Source organism: Chiloscyllium punctatum, chromosome 49 (assembly GCF_047496795.1).
Source record: "Chiloscyllium punctatum isolate Juve2018m chromosome 49, sChiPun1.3, whole genome shotgun sequence".
Taxonomy (NCBI): Eukaryota; Metazoa; Chordata; class Chondrichthyes; order Orectolobiformes; family Hemiscylliidae; genus Chiloscyllium; species Chiloscyllium punctatum.
The window spans coordinates 35,202,008-35,225,802 of record NC_092787.1 but is presented as its reverse complement, the minus strand read 5'-3'; the positions used below and the strand labels follow the sequence as shown (position 1 = coordinate 35,225,802).

Sequence of the window (23,795 nt, the reverse complement as noted above, 5' to 3'; positions counted from 1 at the left end):
GCGACAAGTAGGATGGCATGGGAAAACAGAATCGCCCTTGATATGATTTTAGCAGAAAAAGGGAGTGTGTGTGCGATGTTAGGAGGAAGTTGTTGTACCTTTATTCCTAATAACACTGCACCTGATGGTTCAATTACTCGGGCCTTAAGGGGATTGACAACCTTAGCAGAGGAACTGGCTGAGAATTCAGGAGTAGATACATCTCTCACAGGATGGCTTGAATCATGGTTTGGAAAATGGAAGGGGGTGGTGGTTTCTATCCTTACTTCCCTGATAGTAGTAGTCGGGGTATTAGTGGCCATTGGCTGTTGTATCATACCCTGTATACGAGGGCTCACCCAAAGACTGATTGAAACAGCCTTGATGAAACAGATGCCCCTAAAAGGGAATCAGGCTGAAGGACTTTATCGACTAAATAATGAGGAGATGAGTGAGACCAAGATGGATGAAATCTCCGGAATGATGCTTGCGAATTTCGGGGGCGATGCTTAAAAACAAAATATTTGCAGAAGATAACAAATGGTAATTAAAGAAAGAGGGGGAATTGTGGGATGTGGGAGAAATAATGTTACTTCTGCAATTCCATTTTACAAAGTAAATGAGCTGACACCAGTGTGTAATTGTTTTAGCCAAGAGCTGAGTCAACAAGAATGGAAACGATGTTGAGGAATAAGGGTGGCACGGTGGCACAGTGGTTAGCACTGCTGCCTCACAGCGCCAGAGACCTGGGTTCAATTCCCGCCTCAGGCGACTGACTGTGTGGAGTTTGCACGTTCTCCCCGTGTCTGCGTGAGTTTCCTCCGGGTGCTCCGGTTTCCTCCCACAGTCCAAAGATGTGCAGGTCAGGTGAATTGGCCATGTTAAATTGCGTAGATGCTTTGCTCAAAAACTGCATGAACCAATGTAAGATAGTGTTAATTCATTTTTTAAAAGATTAGAATCAGTCCAAACATTTTGGGACAGAGAGCAGCACACAGAGGTGCTAATACTCAATACGTTATCTGGGCTGACACCAATTGTTAAAGTTCACTTGAGAATGTAATTTTTTTTAAAAAGTTTTGCGATTTACATATGAAAGGTGAAACTATCATGGTTAAACTAACAGGTGAGAGACTTAGCAAACAATCACGGTATTTTTCAATCTATAAGTTCAGTTACATCACACTGTAAACTTTTGCTATAAATTCTGTGTCTTACAATCGTGTACTCCACAACCACCTGCTGAAGGAGCAGCACTCAGAAAGCTAGTGTTTCCAAATAAACCTGTTGGACTATAACCTGTGATTTTTAACTTTGTACACCCCAGTTCAACACCGGCATCTCCAAATCATGAAGTCAGGCCAGTTTAACATAAGCTCTTCAGCGACGATCGTGCCCCGAGACAAAGGAGCTGGTGAAATTGTGGCATTTCTACCACCGAACCAGCTGAGAGTCGCTCAGAGAGAAGTACATCCCACGTTGCACCAGGAATTCCAAGCAGCAAAGAATGTCGTTCTGTCTCCTTGCTCCGGGAAGGTGCTGTTTGTCCCTTCCCCTTGGACCAAGCTGTCTCCATTGGCGGAAAATTCAGCCATTTTCTCCCACTGACAGGCAGCGCCAGGGCAGGGAAGAGCAAATGCTGCCCTTTTGCTTCCTCCAACTTTGATTGAGAACTTCCTCATTTACCTGAGACAGAGAGAAAGATGCTGAGCTGGTGGGAAGGAGAAAAATGGGCACCAGTACCTGCTGATAACTTAATATGGGATCTTTCAATGCAGCCAGTTTGCTGTTGAGGATCCGTCTTCACACAGTATTCCTGCAGAAAGATCTTCGCAGTGCTGGGGTCGGTTTCTTTGCTGCGACCGGGCAGCAGTTAGTATCTGATCCCCAACGGTCCCAGATTAAGAGAATCTGATGGAAACCCTCACTCCCGGAGAGTCACTCCCACGGCCGGAGTTAGGGGGCTGCAAACAGTCGAACGCGGATGGTAGTGTTAAAAATGGGCCATTGCTTCTCCCTCAGCCGCTCTGTCCCAGAGACAGGGAGAGGGACATCACAAACACGTGGGTTTCATTACCACACAGACAGAAGCCGTTCACCCCATCACGGCTGTTGTCTGTCGCTTCTGTCTCTCTGAGGTCATTCACAATTGGTGATATCTGTCGGAATAATGGAGAACTGTGTCTGTGTGGTGATTCAGTCTCCGATATGTTGTTATTTACAATTTCCCATCTTCCCGGGAGGAGGCTGCTGTGTGGAACAGCGTGGGAAAATACTGCAGAGCGTCCTGAGGATCAAACACACTGGAACTAATGTGTCTCACCTTCACACATTTATCATGAAGGATTCATTCAAGGTCGGATTGCGTTGGCAAACAACGTGAGATATTTAACAAAATCCAACAGTGCTGCGGATGCTGTAAGTCAAGAACAGCTGAAACGTATCAGCAGGTTTAGAACAGCCTCCGTCATGCACTCCCCACTCAACGGGAGCAAGAAACAGGGCTCGTGGGGGATTTGAACCCGGGATATCTCACAGACGCGAAAGTTTACCCCAAGCGAGAATCGTTCCACGAGAGCAACGAGTGCGCCGTGGTGTAGGTGTCTTTGAATATAAACCCAGTGACACTCAGGCGGTGACAATGTCCCCACCTCGGATGCAGGGGACCCGGATTCAAGTTCCATCTGCTTCAGAGCTGCGCAATAGCATCTCTGAAAAGGGTGTTTCCACAAAAATACTATTGTTGTTGCTTCAGCCAGTAAAAACTACAATGAACAGCTCCTTCCCATTCTGTCTCCCTGCTCACAGGAGGCTTCCCTTTGCTCCCTCCCCACGGGACCGGGATCTCTCCACGGGAAGATAGATGCAACCATTTCCCTTCACGGGGAGGCAGTGCTGGGGGCTAGTCCAAGCTCTGCAGCTCCCTCTCAAATCACTGGAAGCGGGGAGGTGCAGGAGCAGCAGAATCAGGTTTGTTCTGGAAATTATCAACGGCGACTGGGATTTTCCGTCAATTACATTGATCAAAGACAGAGAGAAGGAGACGGAGCTGCTGGGAAAGAATTAAGTCAAAATGGGATCCTTTTCTCTGGTAACTTAATGCAGGATCTTTCTGTGCAGCCCTTTTGCTGTTCAGGATTATTTTTCACACATCACTCCTGCAGTTAGACTTCAGCAATACGAATGTACGTTCATTTGCTTGGACCGGGTTTGATTTAAAATCTGACATGACTGGTCCCAGATTACCAGAATTTGAGGGAAGCCCACATTCACTGAGAGTCATCCCCATGGCCCAGGCTGGGGGCTCCAGACAATCCAACACGGAAGGGAGTGTTAAAAATGGGCCATTGTTTCTCCCTCAGCCGTTCTGTCCCAGAGACAGGAGAGGAGCATCACAAACGCGTTTTGTCATTCAGACAGAAGCCGTTCAACCGATCGAGTTCACGGCCACTCTGTCGCTTGTATTTGTTTGAGGTTATGACTAATGGGGAATTGGGGAATTGTGTCTTTGTGGTGATGCGGATTCAACATGCTGATTCTTTTGTTATTCAGCGCATTTCATGTCACCGGGAGGAGGCTGCTGTGTGAAACAGCGTGGGGAATTACTGCAGGGCGCCCTGAGCATCAAACACACTGTAACTGAGGTGTTTCACCTTCGCCCGTTTATTCTCATCTCAGAGAACAGCTTTTGCAAATTAGATCAGAGCAGACCCATCGAGAACAGAAGACCATTCAGACCTTCACAAGCTCCTCACCCCACCCTGTGTAAATGTGGCCCGTGTACCAATATGAAATATTTATTTCAGATCCATGGAGTGATGGGAAGCAGAAAGCTGATTTAAAATGCAGCGAGTAGAACAGAGTTGTGTTACAGAGGAACACTGACGGGGACGGGGCACACATGCAGCTCGCTCACAGACCCGAACTGTGTGAAAACAGTCTTTCTCATGGCACTTTTACTCCTTTTCCTGGAGACTTCAAATCTCTGTCTAATCGTTCTCGATCCTTTCAGCTGTGGCAGCATTTTCACTCCCGTATTTCCTCTGTTCAGATCCCAGCATGACTTGGAAAGCTTCAATCAGAGCAGCTTTCAGCTTTCTGTTCTCCAAGGAGAATTGTCTCTACTTCCCAATCTCTCTTCATTGCTGATATTCCTCAAACACTGCGTCTTTCCAGTGAACCTGTCTCCAATCACTTAACCGCTTCCTGACGTTTCACACCCAGAATTCAGCAATGATGCAGATGGGGGATTCGTTCAGAGTCGGATGGCGTGGGCGAACACTCGGAGACAGTAGTTTTCACATTGACCAAGTGTTAGCCTATGCCCCACCTCTACTTCAGGTCGTCCAACCACATTGAGTGAAGCTGCTTTGTTGGAAAGCGGATCGAGCATTTTCGCGAAACTGAGAACAAACAAAAAGAAATCGTCGGGAATTGGAACTGCTGACCTCTCCCATGTGTACAATATAACTAAGCGGAATCACAGCCTTCCAAGACCGAACCATCGGAGAAAACGAACAGAGCGCGCCTTATCAGCTGAGACTGGCTCAGAGCGAAGTCCATCCCACCTTGCTCCGGGAATTTGAATCAGTGAAGAGTTTCAAGAACAGACGTTTAGTCCCCTGTCTAGAAGACATCCTCAGTGCTTGGGAGCCTCCTGTGAAGCGGTTCTGTTCCCTCCGACATTGATAGTGGTTTATTCCGACCGCTTCCGGTTCTAAGTTCCAGCAGTCCGTTCCAGTGGCCGGGAACTTGGGTCCTGGTCGATGTGCTGGATGATAGAATCTGTGGATGAGTGCCATGCCTCTAGGAATTCCCTGGCTGTTCTCAGTTTGGCTTTTGTCCTAGAATAGAAGTGTTGTCCCAGTCGAACTCATGTTGCTGGTCATCCGCGTGCGTGACGAAAAGGATAGCTGGTCATGTCGTTCCGTGACAAGTGGGTTTTCGCCAGCGGCAACAATGTGCGGCTCTAGAGACGCAATCGGACAGCGCGCAGTACTTATATGTCAATGTTTCGGCGAGCGCAATGCCGAGGGAGTAATTACGAGCCTGACCCGGAGCACTTTTATCTACTCATGACCAAAGAGTCTCTTGGAAAATTCCAGTTTCTCTGGTTTGGCAAATGTCATTTCCTGAGAAAGGTCTCGGCAGTCAAACAACGTATCCTGGGAATATTTGAAACGTCAAGACATAGCTGGGCAGGAACGTCAATCGGTAACCTTGTTCAGCTCAAAAATGCTTCCAATCAGCGGTCTGCTTGATTTAAATTGCCGGCAAGCCCTGTTTAGTTGGTATTTCTTTATTCAACTGGCTACAAACTCACACAGGTCGATGTAGTAATCAAAAAGGAATTAGATTGATCTCATTGAACCGTGTGAATGTTATATTCGGCTTTGCTTGGAACATTTGTCTGATTAAAATAAAGATCTGCTGAGAAGAAGAGGATCAAAATGCAAATAAGACGGAACCTTGTTTGTGGGTTTCTTGGGCGGAGATCGGAGTGTACGAAATGGACCTAGCATCATCTGAATGTGATCAAACCTTTAAGGCACCAGGGTAAAGTAGGAATTGCGTCTCCGGGATGTGGTTCACTTCAGACTCACGCGGATCGAACTTTTCAAAACTCTCAGATGTTTTCATACTCAATCTTAGGTGTTCAATAATCTTCTTCACACGTGAAGTCAAAGAAATTCGAAATTGTTCCCCAACCACCGCAAGTGGCTTTCTCTCACTGTTAAATTCCCTCCTGAGGAACCGAGGGTTGCAGGCACATAATTCTTTGAAATTTGAGGTACACGTAGACACGTTGTTTGAAGGTCACCACTCAGCCTCCGATGATCCAGGGAAAACAGCCCAAGACTGTTCACCCGCGGCCTTTAGCTCAAGTCCTTTAAACCTGGCAACATCCATGTAAATCTTTTCTGAACACATTCACATCGGAAGGCTTGAGAGGGATATAGGACAAATGCTGGCATACAGACGAGGTTAGATTAGGATATCTGCTCGGCATGGACCGATTGGACCGAAGGGTGTGTTTCTATTTGTCTGTGATGCCAAAACTCAGAGCAAGATCAACTTCTGGAACTTGGTGCCGAAGATAAGATCAGTAATTGAGGCTAACCGAGAATGAGATTATAAGGTTTCTACTGACTAAAGACCTCAATGGCTCAGAGAACAATCGAGGAAAATGTTGAAAATGCATTTTTCATTATCAATCCAGTTTAGCACTGTGTAATGAAGCCAATTCCTCAAATAAGTGAGGAACCAGATGTGAATACAACCGGAAAATCTTACATCACAGCCAATTTCTCAATCGCTGAGGTATAACTCGCGATATTGGGAGGCCCGCGACGGCGCGGCTCCAGTGGCGCAATCGGTCAGCGCGCGGTACTTATATGTCAGTGTTTCTGCGTGCGTAATGCCGAGGTTGTGAGTTCGAGCCTCACCTGGAGCAGTTTTATCGACTCGTGACCAAAGAGTCTCTTGCAAAATTCCAGTTTCTCTGGTTTGGCAAATGTCATTTCCTGAGAAAGGTCTCGGCAGTCAAACAACGTATCCTGGGAATATTTGAAACGTCAAGACATAGCTGGGCAGGAACGTCAATCGGTAACCTTGTTCAGCTCAAAAATGCTTCCAATCAGCGGTCTGCTTGATTTAAATTGCCGGCAAGCCCTGTTTAGTTGGTATTTCTTTATTCAACTGGCTACAAACTCACACAGGTCGATGTAGTAATCAAAAAGGAATTAGATTGATCTCATTGAACCGTGTGAATGTTATATTCGGCTTTGCTTGGAACATTTGTCTGATTAAAATAAAGATCTGCTGAGAAGAAGAGGATCAAAATGCAAATAAGACGGAACCTTGTTTGTGGGTTTCTTGGGCGGAGATCAGAGTGTACGAAATGGACCTAGCATCATCTGAATGTGATCAAACCTTTAAGGCACCAGGGTAAAGTAGGAATTGCGTCTCCGGGATGTGGTTCACTTCAGACTCACGCGGATCGAACTTTTCAAAACTCTCAGATGTTTTCATACTCAATCTTAGGTGTTCAATAATCTTCTTCACACGTGAAGTCAAAGAAATTCGAAATTGTTCCCCAACCACCGCAAGTGGCCGCTGGGGTGACTCACCGGGGTTATAACTTTTCAAAACTCTCAGCTTTTTTCATTCTTAATCTTAAGTGTTCAATAATCTTCTTCACACGTGAAGTCAAAGAAATTCGAAATTGTTCCCCAACCACCGCAAGTGGCTTTCTCTCACTGTTAAATTCCCTCCTGAGGAACCGAGGGTTGCAGGCACATAATTCTTTGAAATTTGAGGTACACGTAGACACGTTGTTTGAAGGTCACCACTCAGCCTCCGATGATCCAGGGAAAACAGCCCAAGACTGTTCACCCGCGGCCTTTAGCTCAAGTCCTTTAAACCTGGCAACATCCATGTAAATCTTTTCTGAACACATTCACATCGGAAGGCTTGAGAGGGATATAGGACAAATGCTGGCATACAGACGAGGTTAGATTAGGATATCTGCTCGGCATGGACCGATTGGACCGAAGGGTGTGTTTCTATTTGTCTGTGATGCCAAAACTCAGAGCAAGATCAACTTCTGGAACTTGGTGCCGAAGATAAGATCAGTAATTGAGGCTAACCGAGAATGAGATTATAAGGTTTCTACTGACTAAAGACCTCAATGGCTCAGAGAACAATCGAGGAAAATGTTGAAAATGCATTTTTCATTATCAATCCAGTTTAGCACTGTGTAATGAAGCCAATTCCTCAAATAAGTGAGGAACCAGATGTGAATACAACCGGAAAATCTTACATCACAGCCAATTTCTCAATCGCTGAGGTATAACTCGCGATATTGGGAGGCACGCGACGGCGCGGCTCCAGTGGCGCAATCGGTCAGCGCGCGGTACTTATATGTCAGTGTTTCTGCGTGCGTAATGCCGAGGTTGTGAGTTCGAGCCTCACCTGGAGCAGTTTTATCGACTCGTGACCAAAGAGTCTCTTGCAAAATTCCAGTTTCTCTGGTTTGGCAAATGTCATTTCCTGAGAAAGGTCTCGGCAGTCAAACAACGTATCCTGGGAATATTTGAAACGTCAAGACATAGCTGGGCAGGAACGTCAATCGGTAACCTTGTTCAGCTCAAAAATGCTTCCAATCAGCGGTCTGCTTGATTTAAATTGCCGGCAAGCCCTGTTTAGTTGGTATTTCTTTATTCAACTGGCTACAAACTCACACAGGTCGATGTAGTAATCAAAAAGGAATTAGATTGATCTCATTGAACCGTGTGAATGTTATATTCGGCTTTGCTTGGAACATTTGTCTGATTAAAATAAAGATCTGCTGAGAAGAAGAGGATCAAAATGCAAATAAGACGGAACCTTGTTTGTGGGTTTCTTGGGCGGAGATCAGAGTGTACGAAATGGACCTAGCATCATCTGAATGTGATCAAACCTTTAAGGCACCAGGGTAAAGTAGGAATTGCGTCTCCGGGATGTGGTTCACTTCAGACTCACGCGGATCGAACTTTTCAAAACTCTCAGATGTTTTCATACTCAATCTTAGGTGTTCAATAATCTTCTTCACACGTGAAGTCAAAGAAATTCGAAATTGTTCCCCAACCACCGCAAGTGGCCGCTGGGGTGACTCACCGGGGTTATAACTTTTCAAAACTCTCAGCTTTTTTCATTCTTAATCTTAAGTGTTCAATAATCTTCTTCACACGTGAAGTCAAAGAAATTCGAAATTGTTCCCCAACCACCGCAAGTGGCTTTCTCTCACTGTTAAATTCCCTCCTGAGGAACCGAGGGTTGCAGGCACATAATTCTTTGAAATTTGAGGTACACGTAGACACGTTGTTTGAAGGTCACCACTCAGCCTCCGATGATCCAGGGAAAACAGCCCAAGACTGTTCACCCGCGGCCTTTAGCTCAAGTCCTTTAAACCTGGCAACATTCATGTAAATCTTTTCTGAACACATTCACATCGGAAGGCTTGAGAGGGATATAGGACAAATGCTGGCATACAGACGAGGTTAGATTAGGATATCTGCTCGGCATGGACCGATTGGACCGAAGGGTGTGTTTCTATTTGTCTGTGATGCCAAAACTCAGAGCAAGATCAACTTCTGGAACTTGGTGCCGAAGATAAGATCAGTAATTGAGGCTAACCGAGAATGAGATTATAAGGTTTCTACTGACTAAAGACCTCAATGGCTCAGAGAACAATCGAGGAAAATGTTGAAAATGCATTTTTCATTATCAATCCAGTTTAGCACTGTGTAATGAAGCCAATTCCTCAAATAAGTGAGGAACCAGATGTGAATACAACCGGAAAATCTTACATCACAGCCAATTTCTCAATCGCTGAGGTATAACTCGCGATATTGGGAGGCCCGCGACGGCGCGGCTCCAGTGGCGCAATCGGTCAGCGCGCGGTACTTATATGTCAGTGTTTCTGCGTGCGTAATGCCGAGGTTGTGAGTTGGAGCCTCACCTGGAGCAGTTTTATCTACTCGTGACCAAAGAGTCTCTTGCAAAATTCCAGTTTCTCTGGTTTGGCAAATGTCATTTCCTGAGAAAGGTCTCGGCAGTCAAACAACGTATCCTGGGAATATTTGAAACGTCAAGACATATCTGGGCAGGAACGTCAATCGGTAACCTTGTTCAGCTCAAAAATGCTTCCAATCAGCGGTCTGCTTGATTTAAATTGCCGGCAAGCCCTGTTTAGTTGGTATTTCTTTATTCAACTGGCTACAAACTCACACAGGTCGATGTAGTAATCAAAAAGGAATTAGATTGATCTCATTGAACCGTGTGAATGTTATATTCGGCTTTGCTTGGAACATTTGTCTGATTAAAATAAAGATCTGCTGAGAAGAAGAGGATCAAAATGCAAATAAGACGGAACCTTGTTTGTGGGTTTCTTGGGCTGAGATCAGAGTGTACGAAATGGACCTCGCATCATCTGAATGCGATCAAACCTTTAAGGCACCAGGGTAAAGTAGGAATTGCGTCTCCGGGATGTGGTTCACTTCAGACTCACGCGGATCGAACTTTTCAAAACTCTCAGATGTTTTCATACTCAATCTTAGGTGTTCAATAATCTTCTTCACACGTGAAGTCAAAGAAATTCGAAATTGTTCCCCAACCACCGCAAGTGGCGGCTGGGGTGACTCACCGGGGTTATAACTTTTCAAAACTCTCAGCTTTTTTCATTCTTAATCTTAAGTGTTCAATAATCTTCTTCACACGTGAAGTCAAAGAAATTCGAAATTGTTCCCCAACCACCGCAAGTGGCTTTCTCTCACTGTTAAATTCCCTCCTGAGGAACCGAGGGTTGCAGGCACATAATTCTTTGAAATTTGAGGTACACGTAGACACGTTGTTTGAAGGTCACCACTCAGCCTCCGATGATCCAGGGAAAACAGCCCAAGACTGTTCACCCGCGGCCTTTAGCTCAAGTCCTTTAAACCTGGCAACATCCATGTAAATCTTTTCTGAACACATTCACATCGGAAGGCTTGAGAGGGATATAGGACAAATGCTGGCATACAGACGAGGTTAGATTAGGATATCTGCTCGGCATGGACCGATTGGACCGAAGGGTGTGTTTCTATTTGTCTGTGATGCCAAAACTCAGAGCAAGATCAACTTCTGGAACTTGGTGCCGAAGATAAGATCAGTAATTGAGGCTAACCGAGAATGAGATTATAAGGTTTCTACTGACTAAAGACCTCAATGGCTCAGAGAACAATCGAGGAAAATGTTGAAAATGCATTTTTCATTATCAATCCAGTTTAGCACTGTGTAATGAAGCCAATTCCTCAAATAAGTGAGGAACCAGATGTGAATACAACCGGAAAATCTTACATCACAGCCAATTTCTCAATCGCTGAGGTATAACTCGCGATATTGGGAGGCCCGCGACGGCGCGGCTCCAGTGGCGCAATCGGTCAGCGCGCGGTACTTATATGTCAGTGTTTCTGCGTGCGTAATGCCGAGGTTGTGAGTTCGAGCCTCACCTGGAGCAGTTTTATCTACTCGTGACCAAAGAGTCTCTTGCAAAATTCCAGTTTCTCTGGTTTGGCAAATGTCATTTCCTGAGAAAGGTCTCGGCAGTCAAACAACGTATCCTGGGAATATTTGAAACGTCAAGACATATCTGGGCAGGAACGTCAATCGGTAACCTTGTTCAGCTCAAAAATGCTTCCAATCAGCGGTCTGCTTGATTTAAATTGCCGGCAAGCCCTGTTTAGTTGGTATTTCTTTATTCAACTGGCTACAAACTCACACAGGTCGATGTAGTAATCAAAAAGGAATTAGATTGATCTCATTGAACCGTGTGAATGTTATATTCGGCTTTGCTTGGAACATTTGTCTGATTAAAATAAAGATCTGCTGAGAAGAAGAGGATCAAAATGCAAATAAGACGGAACCTTGTTTGTGGGTTTCTTGGGCGGAGATCGGAGTGTACGAAATGGACCTAGCATCATCTGAATGTGATCAAACCTTTAAGGCACCAGGGTAAAGTAGGAATTGCGTCTCCGGGATGTGGTTCACTTCAGACTCACGCGGATCGAACTTTTCAAAACTCTCAGATGTTTTCATACTCAATCTTAGGTGTTCAATAATCTTCTTCACACGTGAAGTCAAAGAAATTCGAAATTGTTCCCCAACCACCGCAAGTGGCGGCTGGGGTGACTCACCGGGGTTATAACTTTTCAAAACTCTCAGCTTTTTTCATTCTTAATCTTAAGTGTTCAATAATCTTCTTCACACGTGAAGTCAAAGAAATTCGAAATTGTTCCCCAACCACCGCAAGTGGCTTTCTCTCACTGTTAAATTCCCTCCTGAGGAACCGAGGGTTGCAGGCACATAATTCTTTGAAATTTGAGGTACACGTAGACACGTTGTTTGAAGGTCACCACTCAGCCTCCGATGATCCAGGGAAAACAGCCCAAGACTGTTCACCCGCGGCCTTTAGCTCAAGTCCTTTAAACCTGGCAACATCCATGTAAATCTTTTCTGAACACATTCACATCGGAAGGCTTGAGAGGGATATAGGACAAATGCTGGCATACAGACGAGGTTAGATTAGGATATCTGCTCGGCATGGACCGATTGGACCGAAGGGTGTGTTTCTATTTGTCTGTGATGCCAAAACTCAGAGCAAGATCAACTTCTGGAACTTGGTGCCGAAGATAAGATCAGTAATTGAGGCTAACCGAGAATGAGATTATAAGGTTTCTACTGACTAAAAACCTCAATGGCTCAGAGAACAATCGAGGAAAATGTTGAAAATGCATTTTTCATTATCAATCCAGTTTAGCACCGTGTAATGAAGCCAATTCCTCAAATAAGTGAGGAACCAGATGTGAATACAACCGGAAAATCTTACATCACAGCCAATTTCTCAATCGCTGAGGTATAACTCGCGATATTGGGAGGCCCGCGCCGGCGCGGCTCCAGTGGCGCAATCGGTCTGCGCGCGGTACTTATATGTCAGTGTTTCTGCGTGCGTAATGCCGAGGTTGTGAGTACGAGCCTCACCTGGAGCAGTTTTATCTACTCGTGACCAAAGAGTCTCTTGCAAAATTCCAGTTTCTCTGGTTTGGCAAATGTCATTTCCTGAGAAAGGTCTCGGCAGTCAAACAACGTATCCTGGGAATATTTGAAACGTCAAGACATATCTGGGCAGGAACGTCAATCGGTAACCTTGTTCAGCTCAAAAATGCTTCCAATCAGCGGTCTGCTTGATTTAAATTGCCGGCAAGCCCTGTTTAGTTGGTATCTCTGTATTCAACTGGCTACAAACTCACACAGGTCGATGTAGTAATCAAAAAGGAATTAGATTGATCTCATTGAACCGTGTGAATGTTATATTCGGCTTTGCTTGGAACATTTGTCTGATTAAAATAAAGATCTGCTGAGAAGAAGAGGATCAAAATGCAAATAAGACGGAACCTTGTTTGTGGGTTTCTTGGGCGGAGATCAGAGTGTACGAAATGGACCTAGCATCATCTGAATGTGATCAAACCTTTAAGGCACCAGGGTAAAGTAGGAATTGCGTCTCCGGGATGTGGTTCACTTCAGACTCACGCGGATCGAACTTTTCAAAACTCTCAGATGTTTTCATACTCAATCTTAGGTGTTCAATAATCTTCTTCACACGTGAAGTCAAAGAAATTCGAAATTGTTCCCCAACCACCGCAAGTGGCCGCTGGGGTGACTCACCGGGGTTATAACTTTTCAAAACTCTCAGCTTTTTTCATTCTTAATCTTAAGTGTTCAATAATCTTCTTCACACGTGAAGTCAAAGAAATTCGAAATTGTTCCCCAACCACCGCAAGTGGCTTTCTCTCACTGTTAAATTCCCTCCTGAGGAACCGAGGGTTGCAGGCACATAATTCTTTGAAATTTGAGGTACACGTAGACACGTTGTTTGAAGGTCACCACTCAGCCTCCGATGATCCAGGGAAAACAGCCCAAGACTGTTCACCCGCGGCCTTTAGCTCAAGTCCTTTAAACCTGGCAACATCCATGTAAATCTTTTCTGAACACATTCACATCGGAAGGCTTGAGAGGGATATAGGACAAATGCTGGCATACAGACGAGGTTAGATTAGGATATCTGCTCGGCATGGACCGATTGGACCGAAGGGTGTGTTTCTATTTGTCTGTGATGCCAAAACTCAGAGCAAGATCAACTTCTGGAACTTGGTGCCGAAGATAAGATCAGTAATTGAGGCTAACCGAGAATGAGATTATAAGGTTTCTACTGACTAAAGACCTCAATGGCTCAGAGAACAATCGAGGAAAATGTTGAAAATGCATTTTTCATTATCAATCCAGTTTAGCACTGTGTAATGAAGCCAATTCCTCAAATAAGTGAGTAACCAGATGTGAATACAACCGGAAAATCTTACATCACAGCCAATTTCTCAATCGCTGAGGTATAACTCGCGATATTGGGAGGCCCGCGACGGCGCGGCTCCAGTGGCGCAATCGGTCAGCGCGCGGTACTTATATGTCAGTGTTTCTGCGTGCGTAATGCCGAGGTTGTGAGTTCGAGCCTCACCTGGAGCAGTTTTATCTACTCGTGACCAAAGAGTCTCTTGCAAAATTCCAGTTTCTCTGGTTTGGCAAATGTCATTTCCTGAGAAAGGTCTCGGCAGTCAAACAACGTATCCTGGGAATATTTGAAACGTCAAGACATATCTGGGCAGGAACGTCAATCGGTAACCTTGTTCAGCTCAAAAATGCTTCCAATCAGCGGTCTGCTTGATTTAAATTGCCGGCAAGCCCTGTTTAGTTGGTATTTCTTTATTCAACTGGCTACAAACTCACACAGGTCGATGTAGTAATCAAAAAGGAATTAGATTGATCTCATTGAACCGTGTGAATGTTATATTCGGCTTTGCTTGGAACATTTGTCTGATTAAAATAAAGATCTGCTGAGAAGAAGAGGATCAAAATGCAAATAAGACGGAACCTTGTTTGTGGGTTTCTTGGGCGGAGATCAGAGTGTACGAAATGGACCTAGCATCATCTGAATGTGATCAAACCTTTAAGGCACCAGGGTAAAGTAGGAATTGCGTCTCCGGGATGTGGTTCACTTCAGACTCACGCGGATCGAACTTTTCAAAACTCTCAGATGTTTTCATACTCAATCTTAGGTGTTCAATAATCTTCTTCACACGTGAAGTCAAAGAAATTCGAAATTGTTCCCCAACCACCGCAAGTGGCCGCTGGGGTGACTCACCGGGGTTATAACTTTTCAAAACTCTCAGCTTTTTTCATTCTTAATCTTAAGTGTTCAATAATCTTCTTCACACGTGAAGTCAAAGAAATTCGAAATTGTTCCCCAACCACCGCAAGTGGCTTTCTCTCACTGTTAAATTCCCTCCTGAGGAACCGAGGGTTGCAGGCACATAATTCTTTGAAATTTGAGGTACACGTAGACACGTTGTTTGAAGGTCACCACTCAGCCTCCGATGATCCAGGGAAAACAGCCCAAGACTGTTCACCCGCGGCCTTTAGCTCAAGTCCTTTAAACCTGGCAACATCCATGTAAATCTTTTCTGAACACATTCACATCGGAAGGCTTGAGAGGGATATAGGACAAATGCTGGCATACAGACGAGGTTAGATTAGGATATCTGCTCGGCATGGACCGATTGGACCGAAGGGTGTGTTTCTATTTGTCTGTGATGCCAAAACTCAGAGCAAGATCAACTTCTGGAACTTGGTGCCGAAGATAAGATCAGTAATTGAGGCTAACCGAGAATGAGATTATAAGGTTTCTACTGACTAAAGACCTCAATGGCTCAGAGAACAATCGAGGAAAATGTTGAAAATGCATTTTTCATTATCAATCCAGTTTAGCACTGTGTAATGAAGCCAATTCCTCAAATAAGTGAGGAACCAGATGTGAATACAACCGGAAAATCTTACATCACAGCCAATTTCTCAATCGCTGAGGTATAACTCGCGATATTGGGAGGCCCGCGACGGCGCGGCTCCAGTGGCGCAATCGGTCAGCGCGCGGTACTTATATGTCAGTGTTTCTGCGTGCGTAATGCCGAGGTTGTGAGTTCGAGCCTCACCTGGAGCAGTTTTATCTACTCGTGACCAAAGAGTCTCTTGCAAAATTCCAGTTTCTCTGGTTTGGCAAATGTCATTTCCTGAGAAAGGTCTCGGCAGTCAAACAACGTATCCTGGGAATATTTGAAACGTCAAGACATATCTGGGCAGGAACGTCAATCGGTAACCTTGTTCAGCTCAAAAATGCTTCCAATCAGCGGTCTGCTTGATTTAAATTGCCGGCAAACCCTGTTTAGTTGGTATTTCTTTATTCAACTGGCTACAAACTCACACAGGTCGATGTAGTAATCAAAAAGGAATTAGATTGATCTCATTGAACCGTGTGAATGTTATATTCGGCTTTGCTTGGAACATTTGTCTGATTAAAATAAAGATCTGCTGAGAAGAAGAGGATCAAAATGCAAATAAGACGGAACCTTGTTTGTGGGTTTCTTGGGCTGAGATCAGAGTGTACGAAATGGACCTCGCATCATCTGAATGTGATCAAACCTTTAAGGCACCAGGGTAAAGTAGGAATTGCGTCTCCGGGATGTGGTTCACTTCAGACTCACGCGGATCGAACTTTTCAAAACTCTCAGATGTTTTCATACTCAATCTTAGGTGTTCAATAATCTTCTTCACACGTGAAGTCAAAGAAATTCGAAATTGTTCCCCAACCACCGCAAGTGGCCGCTGGGATGACTCACCGGGGTATAACTTTTCAAAACTCTCAGCTTTTTTCATTCTTAATCTTAAGTGTTCAATAATCTTCTTCACACGTGAAGTCAAAGAAATTCGAAATTGTTCCCCAACCACCGCAAGTGGCTTTCTCTCACTGTTAAATTCCCTCCTGAGGAACCGAGGGTTGCAGGCACATAATTCTTTGAAATTTGAGGTACACGTAGACACGCTGTTTGAAGGTCACCACTCAGCCTCCGATGATCCAGGGAAAACAGCCCAAGACTGTTCACCCGCGGCCTTTAGCTCAAGTCCTTTAAACCTGGCAACATCCATGTAAATCTTTTCTGAACACATTCACATCGGAAGGCTTGAGAGGGATATAGGACAAATGCTGGCATACAGACGAGGTTAGATTAGGATATCTGCTCGGCATGGACCGATTGGACCGAAGGGTGTGTTTCTATTTGTCTGTGATGCCAAAACTCAGAGCAAGATCAACTTCTGGAACTTGGTGCCGAAGATAAGATCAGTAATTGAGGCTAACCGAGAATGAGATTATAAGGTTTCTACTGACTAAAGACCTCAATGGCTCAGAGAACAATCGAGGAAAATGTTGAAAATGCATTTTTCATTATCAATCCAGTTTAGCACTGTGTAATGAAGCCAATTCCTCAAATAAGTGAGGAACCAGATGTGAATACAACCGGAAAATCTTACATCACAGCCAATTTCTCAATCGCTGAGGTATAACTCGCGATATTGGGAGGCCCGCGACGGCGCGGCTCCAGTGGCGCAATCGGTCAGCGCGCGGTACTTATATGTCAGTGTTACTGCGTGCGTAATGCCGAGGTTGTGAGTACGAGCCTCACCTGGAGCAGTTTTATCTACTCGTGACCAAAGAGTCTCTTGCAAAATTCCAGTTTCTCTGGTTTGGCAAATGTCATTTCCTGAGAAAGGTCTCGGCAGTCAAACAACGTATCCTGGGAATATTTGAAACGTCAAGACATAGCTGGGCAGGAACGTCAATCGGTAACCTTGTTCAGCTCAAAAATGCTTCCAATCAGCGGTCTGCTTGATTTAAATTGCCGGCAAGCCCTGTTTAGTTGGTATTTCTTTATTCAACTGGCTACAAACTCACACAGGTCGATGTAGTAATCAAAAAGGAATTAGATTGATCTCATTGAACCGTGTGAATGTTATATTCGGCTTTGCTTGGAACATTTGTCTGATTAAAATAAAGATCTGCTGAGAAGAAGAGGATCAAAATGCAAATAAGACGGAACCTTGTTTGTGGGTTTCTTGGGCGGAGATCGGAGTGTACGAAATGGACCTAGCATCATCTGAATGTGATCAAACCTTTAAGGCACCAGGGTAAAGTAGGAATTGCGTCTCCGGGATGTGGTTCACTTCAGACTCACGCGGATCGAACTTTTCAAAACTCTCAGATGTTTTCATACTCAATCTTAGGTGTTCAATAATCTTCTTCACACGTGAAGTCAAAGAAATTCGAAATTGTTCCCCAACCACCGCAAGTGGCGGCTGGGGTGACTCACCGGGGTTATAACTTTTCAAAACTCTCAGCTTTTTTCATTCTTAATCTTAAGTGTTCAATAATCTTCTTCACACGTGAAGTCAAAGAAATTCGAAATTGTTCCCCAACCACCGCAAGTGGCTTTCTCTCACTGTTAAATTCCCTCCTGAGGAACCGAGGGTTGCAGGCACATAATTCTTTGAAATTTGAGGTACACGTAGACACGTTGTTTGAAGGTCACCACTCAGCCTCCGATGATCCAGGGAAAACAGCCCAAGACTGTTCACCCGCGGCCTTTAGCTCAAGTCCTTTAAACCTGGCAACATCCATGTAAATCTTTTCTGAACACATTCACATCGGAAGGCTTGAGAGGGATATAGGACAAATGCTGGCATACAGACGAGGTTAGATTAGGATATCTGCTCGGCATGGACCGATTGGACCGAAGGGTGTGTTTCTATTTGTCTGTGATGCCAAAACTCAGAGCAAGATCAACTTCTGGAACTTGGTGCCGAAGATAAGATCAGTAATTGAGGCTAACCGAGAATGAGATTATAAGGTTTCTACTGACTAAAGACCTCAATGGCTCAGAGAACAATCGAGGAAAATGTTGAAAATGCATTTTTCATTATCAATCCAGTTTAGCACTGTGTAATGAAGCCAATTCCTCAAATAAGTGAGGAACCAGATGTGAATACAACCGGAAAATCTTACATCACAGCCAATTTCTCAATCGCTGAGGTATAACTCGCGATATTGGGAGGCCCGCAACGGCGCGGCTCCAGTGGCGCAATCGGTCAGCGCGCGGTACTTATATGTCAGTGTTTCTGCGTGCGTAATGCCGAGGTTGTGAGTTCGAGCCTCACCTGGAGCAGTTTTATCTACTCGTGACCAAAGAGTCTCTTGCAAAATTCCAGTTTCTCTGGTTTGGCAAATGTCATTTCCTGAGAAAGGTCTCGGCAGTCAAACAACGTATCCTGGGAATATTTGAAACGTCAAGACATATCTGGGCAGGAACGTCAATCGGTAACCTTGTTCAGCTCAAAAATGCTTCCAATCAGCGGTCTGCTTGATTTAAATTGCCGGCAAGCCCTGTTTAGTTGGTATTTCTTTATTCAACTGGCTACAAACTCACACAGGTCGATGTAGTAATCAAAAAGGAATTAGATTGATCTCATTGAACCGTGTGAATGTTATATTCGGCTTTGCTTGGAACATTTGTCTGATTAAAATAAAGATCTGCTGAGAAGAAGAGGATCAAAATGCAAATAAGACGGAACCTTGTTTGTGGGTTTCTTGGGCGGAGATCAGAGTGTACGAAATGGACCTAGCATCATCTGAATGTGATCAAACCTTTAAGGCACCAGGGTAAAGTAGGAATTGCGTCTCCGGGATGTGGTTCACTTCAGACTCACGCGGATCGAACTTTTCAAAACTCTCAGATGTTTTCATACTCAATCTTAGGTGTTCAATAATCTTCTTCACACGTGAAGTCAAAGAAATTCGAAATTGTTCCCCAACCACCGCAAGTGGCCGCTGGGGTGACTCACCGGGGTTATAACTTTTCAAAACTCTCAGCTTTTTTCATTCTTAATCTTAAGTGTTCAATAATCTTCTTCACACGTGAAGTCAAAGAAATTCGAAATTGTTCCCCAACCACCGCAAGTGGCTTTCTCTCACTGTTAAATTCCCTCCTGAGGAACCGAGGGTTGCAGGCACATAATTCTTTGAAATTTGAGGTACACGTAGACACGTTGTTTGAAGGTCACCACTCAGCCTCCGATGATCCAGGGAAAACAGCCCAAGACTGTTCACCCGCGGCCTTTAGCTCAAGTCCTTTAAACCTGGCAACATCCATGTAAATCTTTTCTGAACACATTCACATCGGAAGGCTTGAGAGGGATATAGGACAAATGCTGGCATACAGACGAGGTTAGATTAGGATATCTGCTCGGCATGGACCGATTGGACCGAAGGGTGTGTTTCTATTTGTCTGTGATGCCAAAACTCAGAGCAAGATCAACTTCTGGAACTTGGTGCCGAAGATAAGATCAGTAATTGAGGCTAACCGAGAATGAGATTATAAGGTTTCTACTGACTAAAGACCTCAATGGCTCAGAGAACAATCGAGGAAAATGTTGAAAATGCATTTTTCATTATCAATCCAGTTTAGCACTGTGTAATGAAGCCAATTCCTCAAATAAGTGAGGAACCAGATGTGAATACAACCGGAAAATCTTACATCACAGCCAATTTCTCAATCGCTGAGGTATAACTCGCGATATTGGGAGGCCCGCGACGGCGCGGCTCCAGTGGCGCAATCGGTCAGCGCGCGGTACTTATATGTCAGTGTTTCTGCGTGCGTAATGCCGAGGTTGTGAGTTCGAGCCTCACCTGGAGCAGTTTTATCTACTCGTGACCAAAGAGTCTCTTGCAAAATTCCAGTTTCTCTGGTTTGGCAAATGTCATTTCCTGAGAAAGGTCTCGGCAGTCAAACAACGTATCCTGGGAATATTTGAAACGTCAAGACATATCTGGGCAGGAACGTCAATCGGTAACCTTGTTCAGCTCAAAAATGCTTCCAATCAGCGGTCTGCTTGATTTAAATTGCCGGCAAGCCCTGTTTAGTTGGTATTTCTTTATTCAACTGGCTACAAACTCACACAGGTCGATGTAGTAATCAAAAAGGAATTAGATTGATCTCATTGAACCGTGTGAATGTTATATTCGGCTTTGCTTGGAACATTTGTCTGATTAAAATAAAGATCTGCTGAGAAGAAGAGGATCAAAATGCAAATAAGACGGAACCTTGTTTGTGGGTTTCTTGGGCTGAGATCAGAGTGTACGAAATGGACCTCGCATCATCTGAATGTGATCAAACCTTTAAGGCACCAGGGTAAAGTAGGAATTGCGTCTCCGGGATGTGGTTCACTTCAGACTCACGCGGATCGAACTTTTCAAAACTCTCAGATGTTTTCATACTCAATCTTAGGTGTTCAATAATCTTCTTCACACGTGAAGTCAAAGAAATTCGAAATTGTTCCCCAACCACCGCAAGTGGCCGCTGGGATGACTCACCGGGGTATAACTTTTCAAAACTCTCAGCTTTTTTCATTCTTAATCTTAAGTGTTCAATAATCTTCTTCACACGTGAAGTCAAAGAAATTCGAAATTGTTCCCCAACCACCGCAAGTGGCTTTCTCTCACTGTTAAATTCCCTCCTGAGGAACCGAGGGTTGCAGGCACATAATTCTTTGAAATTTGAGGTACACGTAGACACGCTGTTTGAAGGTCACCACTCAGCCTCCGATGATCCAGGGAAAACAGCCCAAGACTGTTCACCCGCGGCCTTTAGCTCAAGTCCTTTAAACCTGGCAACATCCATGTAAATCTTTTCTGAACACATTCACATCGGAAGGCTTGAGAGGGATATAGGACAAATGCTGGCATACAGACGAGGTTAGATTTGGATATCTGCTCGGCATGGACCGATTGGACCGAAGGGTGTGTTTCTATTTGTCTGTGATGCCAAAACTCAGAGCAAGATCAACTTCTGGAACTTGGTGCCGAAGATAAGATCAGTAATTGAGGCTAACCGAGAATGAGATTATAAGGTTTCTACTGACTAAAGACCTCAATGGCTCAGAGAACAATCGAGGAAAATGTTGAAAATGCATTTTTCATTATCAATCCAGTTTAGCACTGTGTAATGAAGCCAATTCCTCAAATAAGTGAGGAACCAGATGTGAATACAACCGGAAAATCTTACATCACAGCCAATTTCTCAATCGCTGAGGTATAACTCGCGATATTGGGAGGCCCGCGACGGCGCGGCTCCAGTGGCGCAATCGGTCAGCGCGCGGTTCTTGTATGTCAGTGTTACTGCGTGCGTAATGCCGAGGTTGTGAGTACGAGCCTCACCTGGAGCAGTTTTATCTACTCGTGACCAAAGAGTCTCTTGCAAAATTCCAGTTTCTCTGGTTTGGCAAATGTCATTTCCTGAGAAAGGTCTCGGCAGTCAAACAACGTATCCTGGGAATATTTGAAACGTCAAGACATATCTGGGCAGGAACGTCAATCGGTAACCTTGTTCAGCTCAAAAATGCTTCCAATCAGCGGTCTGCTTGATTTAAATTGCCGGCAAGCCCTGTTTAGTTGGTATTTCTTTATTCAACTGGCTACAAACTCACACAGGTCGATGTAGTAATCAAAAAGGAATTAGATTGATCTCATTGAACCGTGTGAATGTTATATTCGGCTTTGCTTGGAACATTTGTCTGATTAAAATAAAGATCTGCTGAGAAGAAGAGGATCAAAATGCAAATAAGACGGAACCTTATTTGTGGGTTTCTTGGGCGGAGATCAGAGTGTACGAAATGGACCTAGCATCATCTGAATGTGATCAAACCTTTAAGGCACCAGGGTAAAGTAGGAATTGCGTCTCCGGGATGTGGTTCACTTCAGACTCACGCGGATCGAACTTTTCAAAACTCTCAGATGTTTTCATACTCAATCTTAGGTGTTCAATAATCTTCTTCACACGTGAAGTCAAAGAAATTCGAAATTGTTCCCCAACCACCGCAAGTGGCGGCTGGGGTGACTCACCGGGGTTATAACTTTTCAAAACTCTCAGCTTTTTTCATTCTTAATCTTAAGTGTTCAATAATCTTCTTCACACGTGAAGTCAAAGAAATTCGAAATTGTTCCCCAACCACCGCAAGTGGCTTTCTCTCACTGTTAAATTCCCTCCTGAGGAACCGAGGGTTGCAGGCACATAATTCTTTGAAATTTGAGGTACACGTAGACACGTTGTTTGAAGGTCACCACTCAGCCTCCGATGATCCAGGGAAAACAGCCCAAGACTGTTCACCCGCGGCCTTTAGCTCAAGTCCTTTAAACCTGGCAACATCCATGTAAATCTTTTCTGAACACATTCACATCGGAAGGCTTGAGAGGGATATAGGACAAATGCTGGCATACAGACGAGGTTAGATTAGGATATCTGCTCGGCATGGACCGATTGGACCGAAGGGTGTGTTTCTATTTGTCTGTGATGCCAAAACTCAGAGCAAGATCAACTTCTGGAACTTGGTGCCGAAGATAAGATCAGTAATTGAGGCTAACCGAGAATGAGATTATAAGGTTTCTACTGACTAAAGACCTCAATGGCTCAGAGAACAATCGAGGAAAATGTTGAAAATGCATTTTTCATTATCAATCCAGTTTAGCACTGTGTAATGAAGCCAATTCCTCAAATAAGTGAGGAACCAGATGTGAATACAACCGGAAAATCTTACATCACAGCCAATTTCTCAATCGCTGAGGTATAACTCGCGATATTGGGAGGCCCGCGACGGCGCGGCTCCAGTGGCGCAATCGGTCAGCGCGCGGTACTTATATGTCAGTGTTACTGCGTGCGTAATGCCGAGGTTGTGAGTTCGAGCCTCACCTGGAGCAGTTTTATCTACTCGTGACCAAAGAGTCTCTTGCAAAATTCCAGTTTCTCTGGTTTGGCAAATGTCATTTCCTGAGAAAGGTCTCGGCAGTCAAACAACGTATCCTGGGAATATTTGAAACGTCAAGACATATCTGGGCAGGAACGTCAATCGGTAACCTTGTTCAGCTCAAAAATGCTTCCAATCAGCGGTCTGCTTGATTTAAATTGCCGGCAAGCCCTGTTTAGTTGGTATTTCTTTATTCAACTGGCTACAAACTCACACAGGTCGATGTAGTAATCAAAAAGGAATTAGATTCATCTCATTGAACCGTGTGAATGTTATATTCGGCTTTGCTTGGAACATTTGTCTGATTAAAATAAAGATCTGCTGAGAAGAAGAGGATCAAAATGCAAATAAGACGGAACCTTGTTTGTGGGTTTCTTGGGCTGAGATCAGAGTGTACGAAATGGACCTCGCATCATCTGAATGTGATCAAACCTTTAAGGCACCAGGGTAAAGTAGGAATTGCGTCTCCGGGATGTGGTTCACTTCAGACTCACGCGGATCGAACTTTT

General features: G+C 44.5%; 12 non-coding genes across 12 annotated transcripts; all 12 read left to right on the top strand.

The window, feature by feature from the left end:
* The first annotated feature begins 6,337 nt into the window (after nucleotides 1–6,337).
* trnai-uau (transfer RNA isoleucine (anticodon UAU)) lies at nucleotides 6,338–6,433 on the top strand. Its single transcript has 2 exons — nucleotides 6,338–6,375; nucleotides 6,398–6,433. It is a non-coding gene; the product is annotated as a tRNA-Ile (tRNA).
* Nucleotides 6,434–7,865: 1,432 nt separating this feature from the next.
* On the top strand, nucleotides 7,866–7,961 carry trnai-uau (transfer RNA isoleucine (anticodon UAU)). Its single transcript has 2 exons — nucleotides 7,866–7,903; nucleotides 7,926–7,961. It is a non-coding gene; the product is annotated as a tRNA-Ile (tRNA).
* A 1,432-nt stretch (nucleotides 7,962–9,393) lies between these two features.
* On the top strand, nucleotides 9,394–9,489 carry trnai-uau (transfer RNA isoleucine (anticodon UAU)). The gene is made up of 2 exons: nucleotides 9,394–9,431; nucleotides 9,454–9,489. It is a non-coding gene; the product is annotated as a tRNA-Ile (tRNA).
* Nucleotides 9,490–10,921: 1,432 nt separating this feature from the next.
* trnai-uau (transfer RNA isoleucine (anticodon UAU)) lies at nucleotides 10,922–11,017 on the top strand. The gene is made up of 2 exons: nucleotides 10,922–10,959; nucleotides 10,982–11,017. It is a non-coding gene; the product is annotated as a tRNA-Ile (tRNA).
* A 1,432-nt stretch (nucleotides 11,018–12,449) lies between these two features.
* trnai-uau (transfer RNA isoleucine (anticodon UAU)) lies at nucleotides 12,450–12,545 on the top strand. Its single transcript has 2 exons — nucleotides 12,450–12,487; nucleotides 12,510–12,545. It is a non-coding gene; the product is annotated as a tRNA-Ile (tRNA).
* A 1,432-nt stretch (nucleotides 12,546–13,977) lies between these two features.
* Nucleotides 13,978–14,073, top strand: trnai-uau (transfer RNA isoleucine (anticodon UAU)). Its single transcript has 2 exons — nucleotides 13,978–14,015; nucleotides 14,038–14,073. It is a non-coding gene; the product is annotated as a tRNA-Ile (tRNA).
* A 1,432-nt stretch (nucleotides 14,074–15,505) lies between these two features.
* Nucleotides 15,506–15,601, top strand: trnai-uau (transfer RNA isoleucine (anticodon UAU)). Its single transcript has 2 exons — nucleotides 15,506–15,543; nucleotides 15,566–15,601. It is a non-coding gene; the product is annotated as a tRNA-Ile (tRNA).
* Nucleotides 15,602–17,032: 1,431 nt separating this feature from the next.
* Nucleotides 17,033–17,128, top strand: trnai-uau (transfer RNA isoleucine (anticodon UAU)). The gene is made up of 2 exons: nucleotides 17,033–17,070; nucleotides 17,093–17,128. It is a non-coding gene; the product is annotated as a tRNA-Ile (tRNA).
* A 1,432-nt stretch (nucleotides 17,129–18,560) lies between these two features.
* trnai-uau (transfer RNA isoleucine (anticodon UAU)) lies at nucleotides 18,561–18,656 on the top strand. The gene is made up of 2 exons: nucleotides 18,561–18,598; nucleotides 18,621–18,656. It is a non-coding gene; the product is annotated as a tRNA-Ile (tRNA).
* A 1,432-nt stretch (nucleotides 18,657–20,088) lies between these two features.
* On the top strand, nucleotides 20,089–20,184 carry trnai-uau (transfer RNA isoleucine (anticodon UAU)). The gene is made up of 2 exons: nucleotides 20,089–20,126; nucleotides 20,149–20,184. It is a non-coding gene; the product is annotated as a tRNA-Ile (tRNA).
* Nucleotides 20,185–21,615: 1,431 nt separating this feature from the next.
* On the top strand, nucleotides 21,616–21,711 carry trnat-ugu (transfer RNA threonine (anticodon UGU)). Its single transcript has 2 exons — nucleotides 21,616–21,653; nucleotides 21,676–21,711. It is a non-coding gene; the product is annotated as a tRNA-Thr (tRNA).
* A 1,432-nt stretch (nucleotides 21,712–23,143) lies between these two features.
* On the top strand, nucleotides 23,144–23,239 carry trnai-uau (transfer RNA isoleucine (anticodon UAU)). The gene is made up of 2 exons: nucleotides 23,144–23,181; nucleotides 23,204–23,239. It is a non-coding gene; the product is annotated as a tRNA-Ile (tRNA).
* The last annotated feature ends 556 nt before the right edge of the window (nucleotides 23,240–23,795 follow it).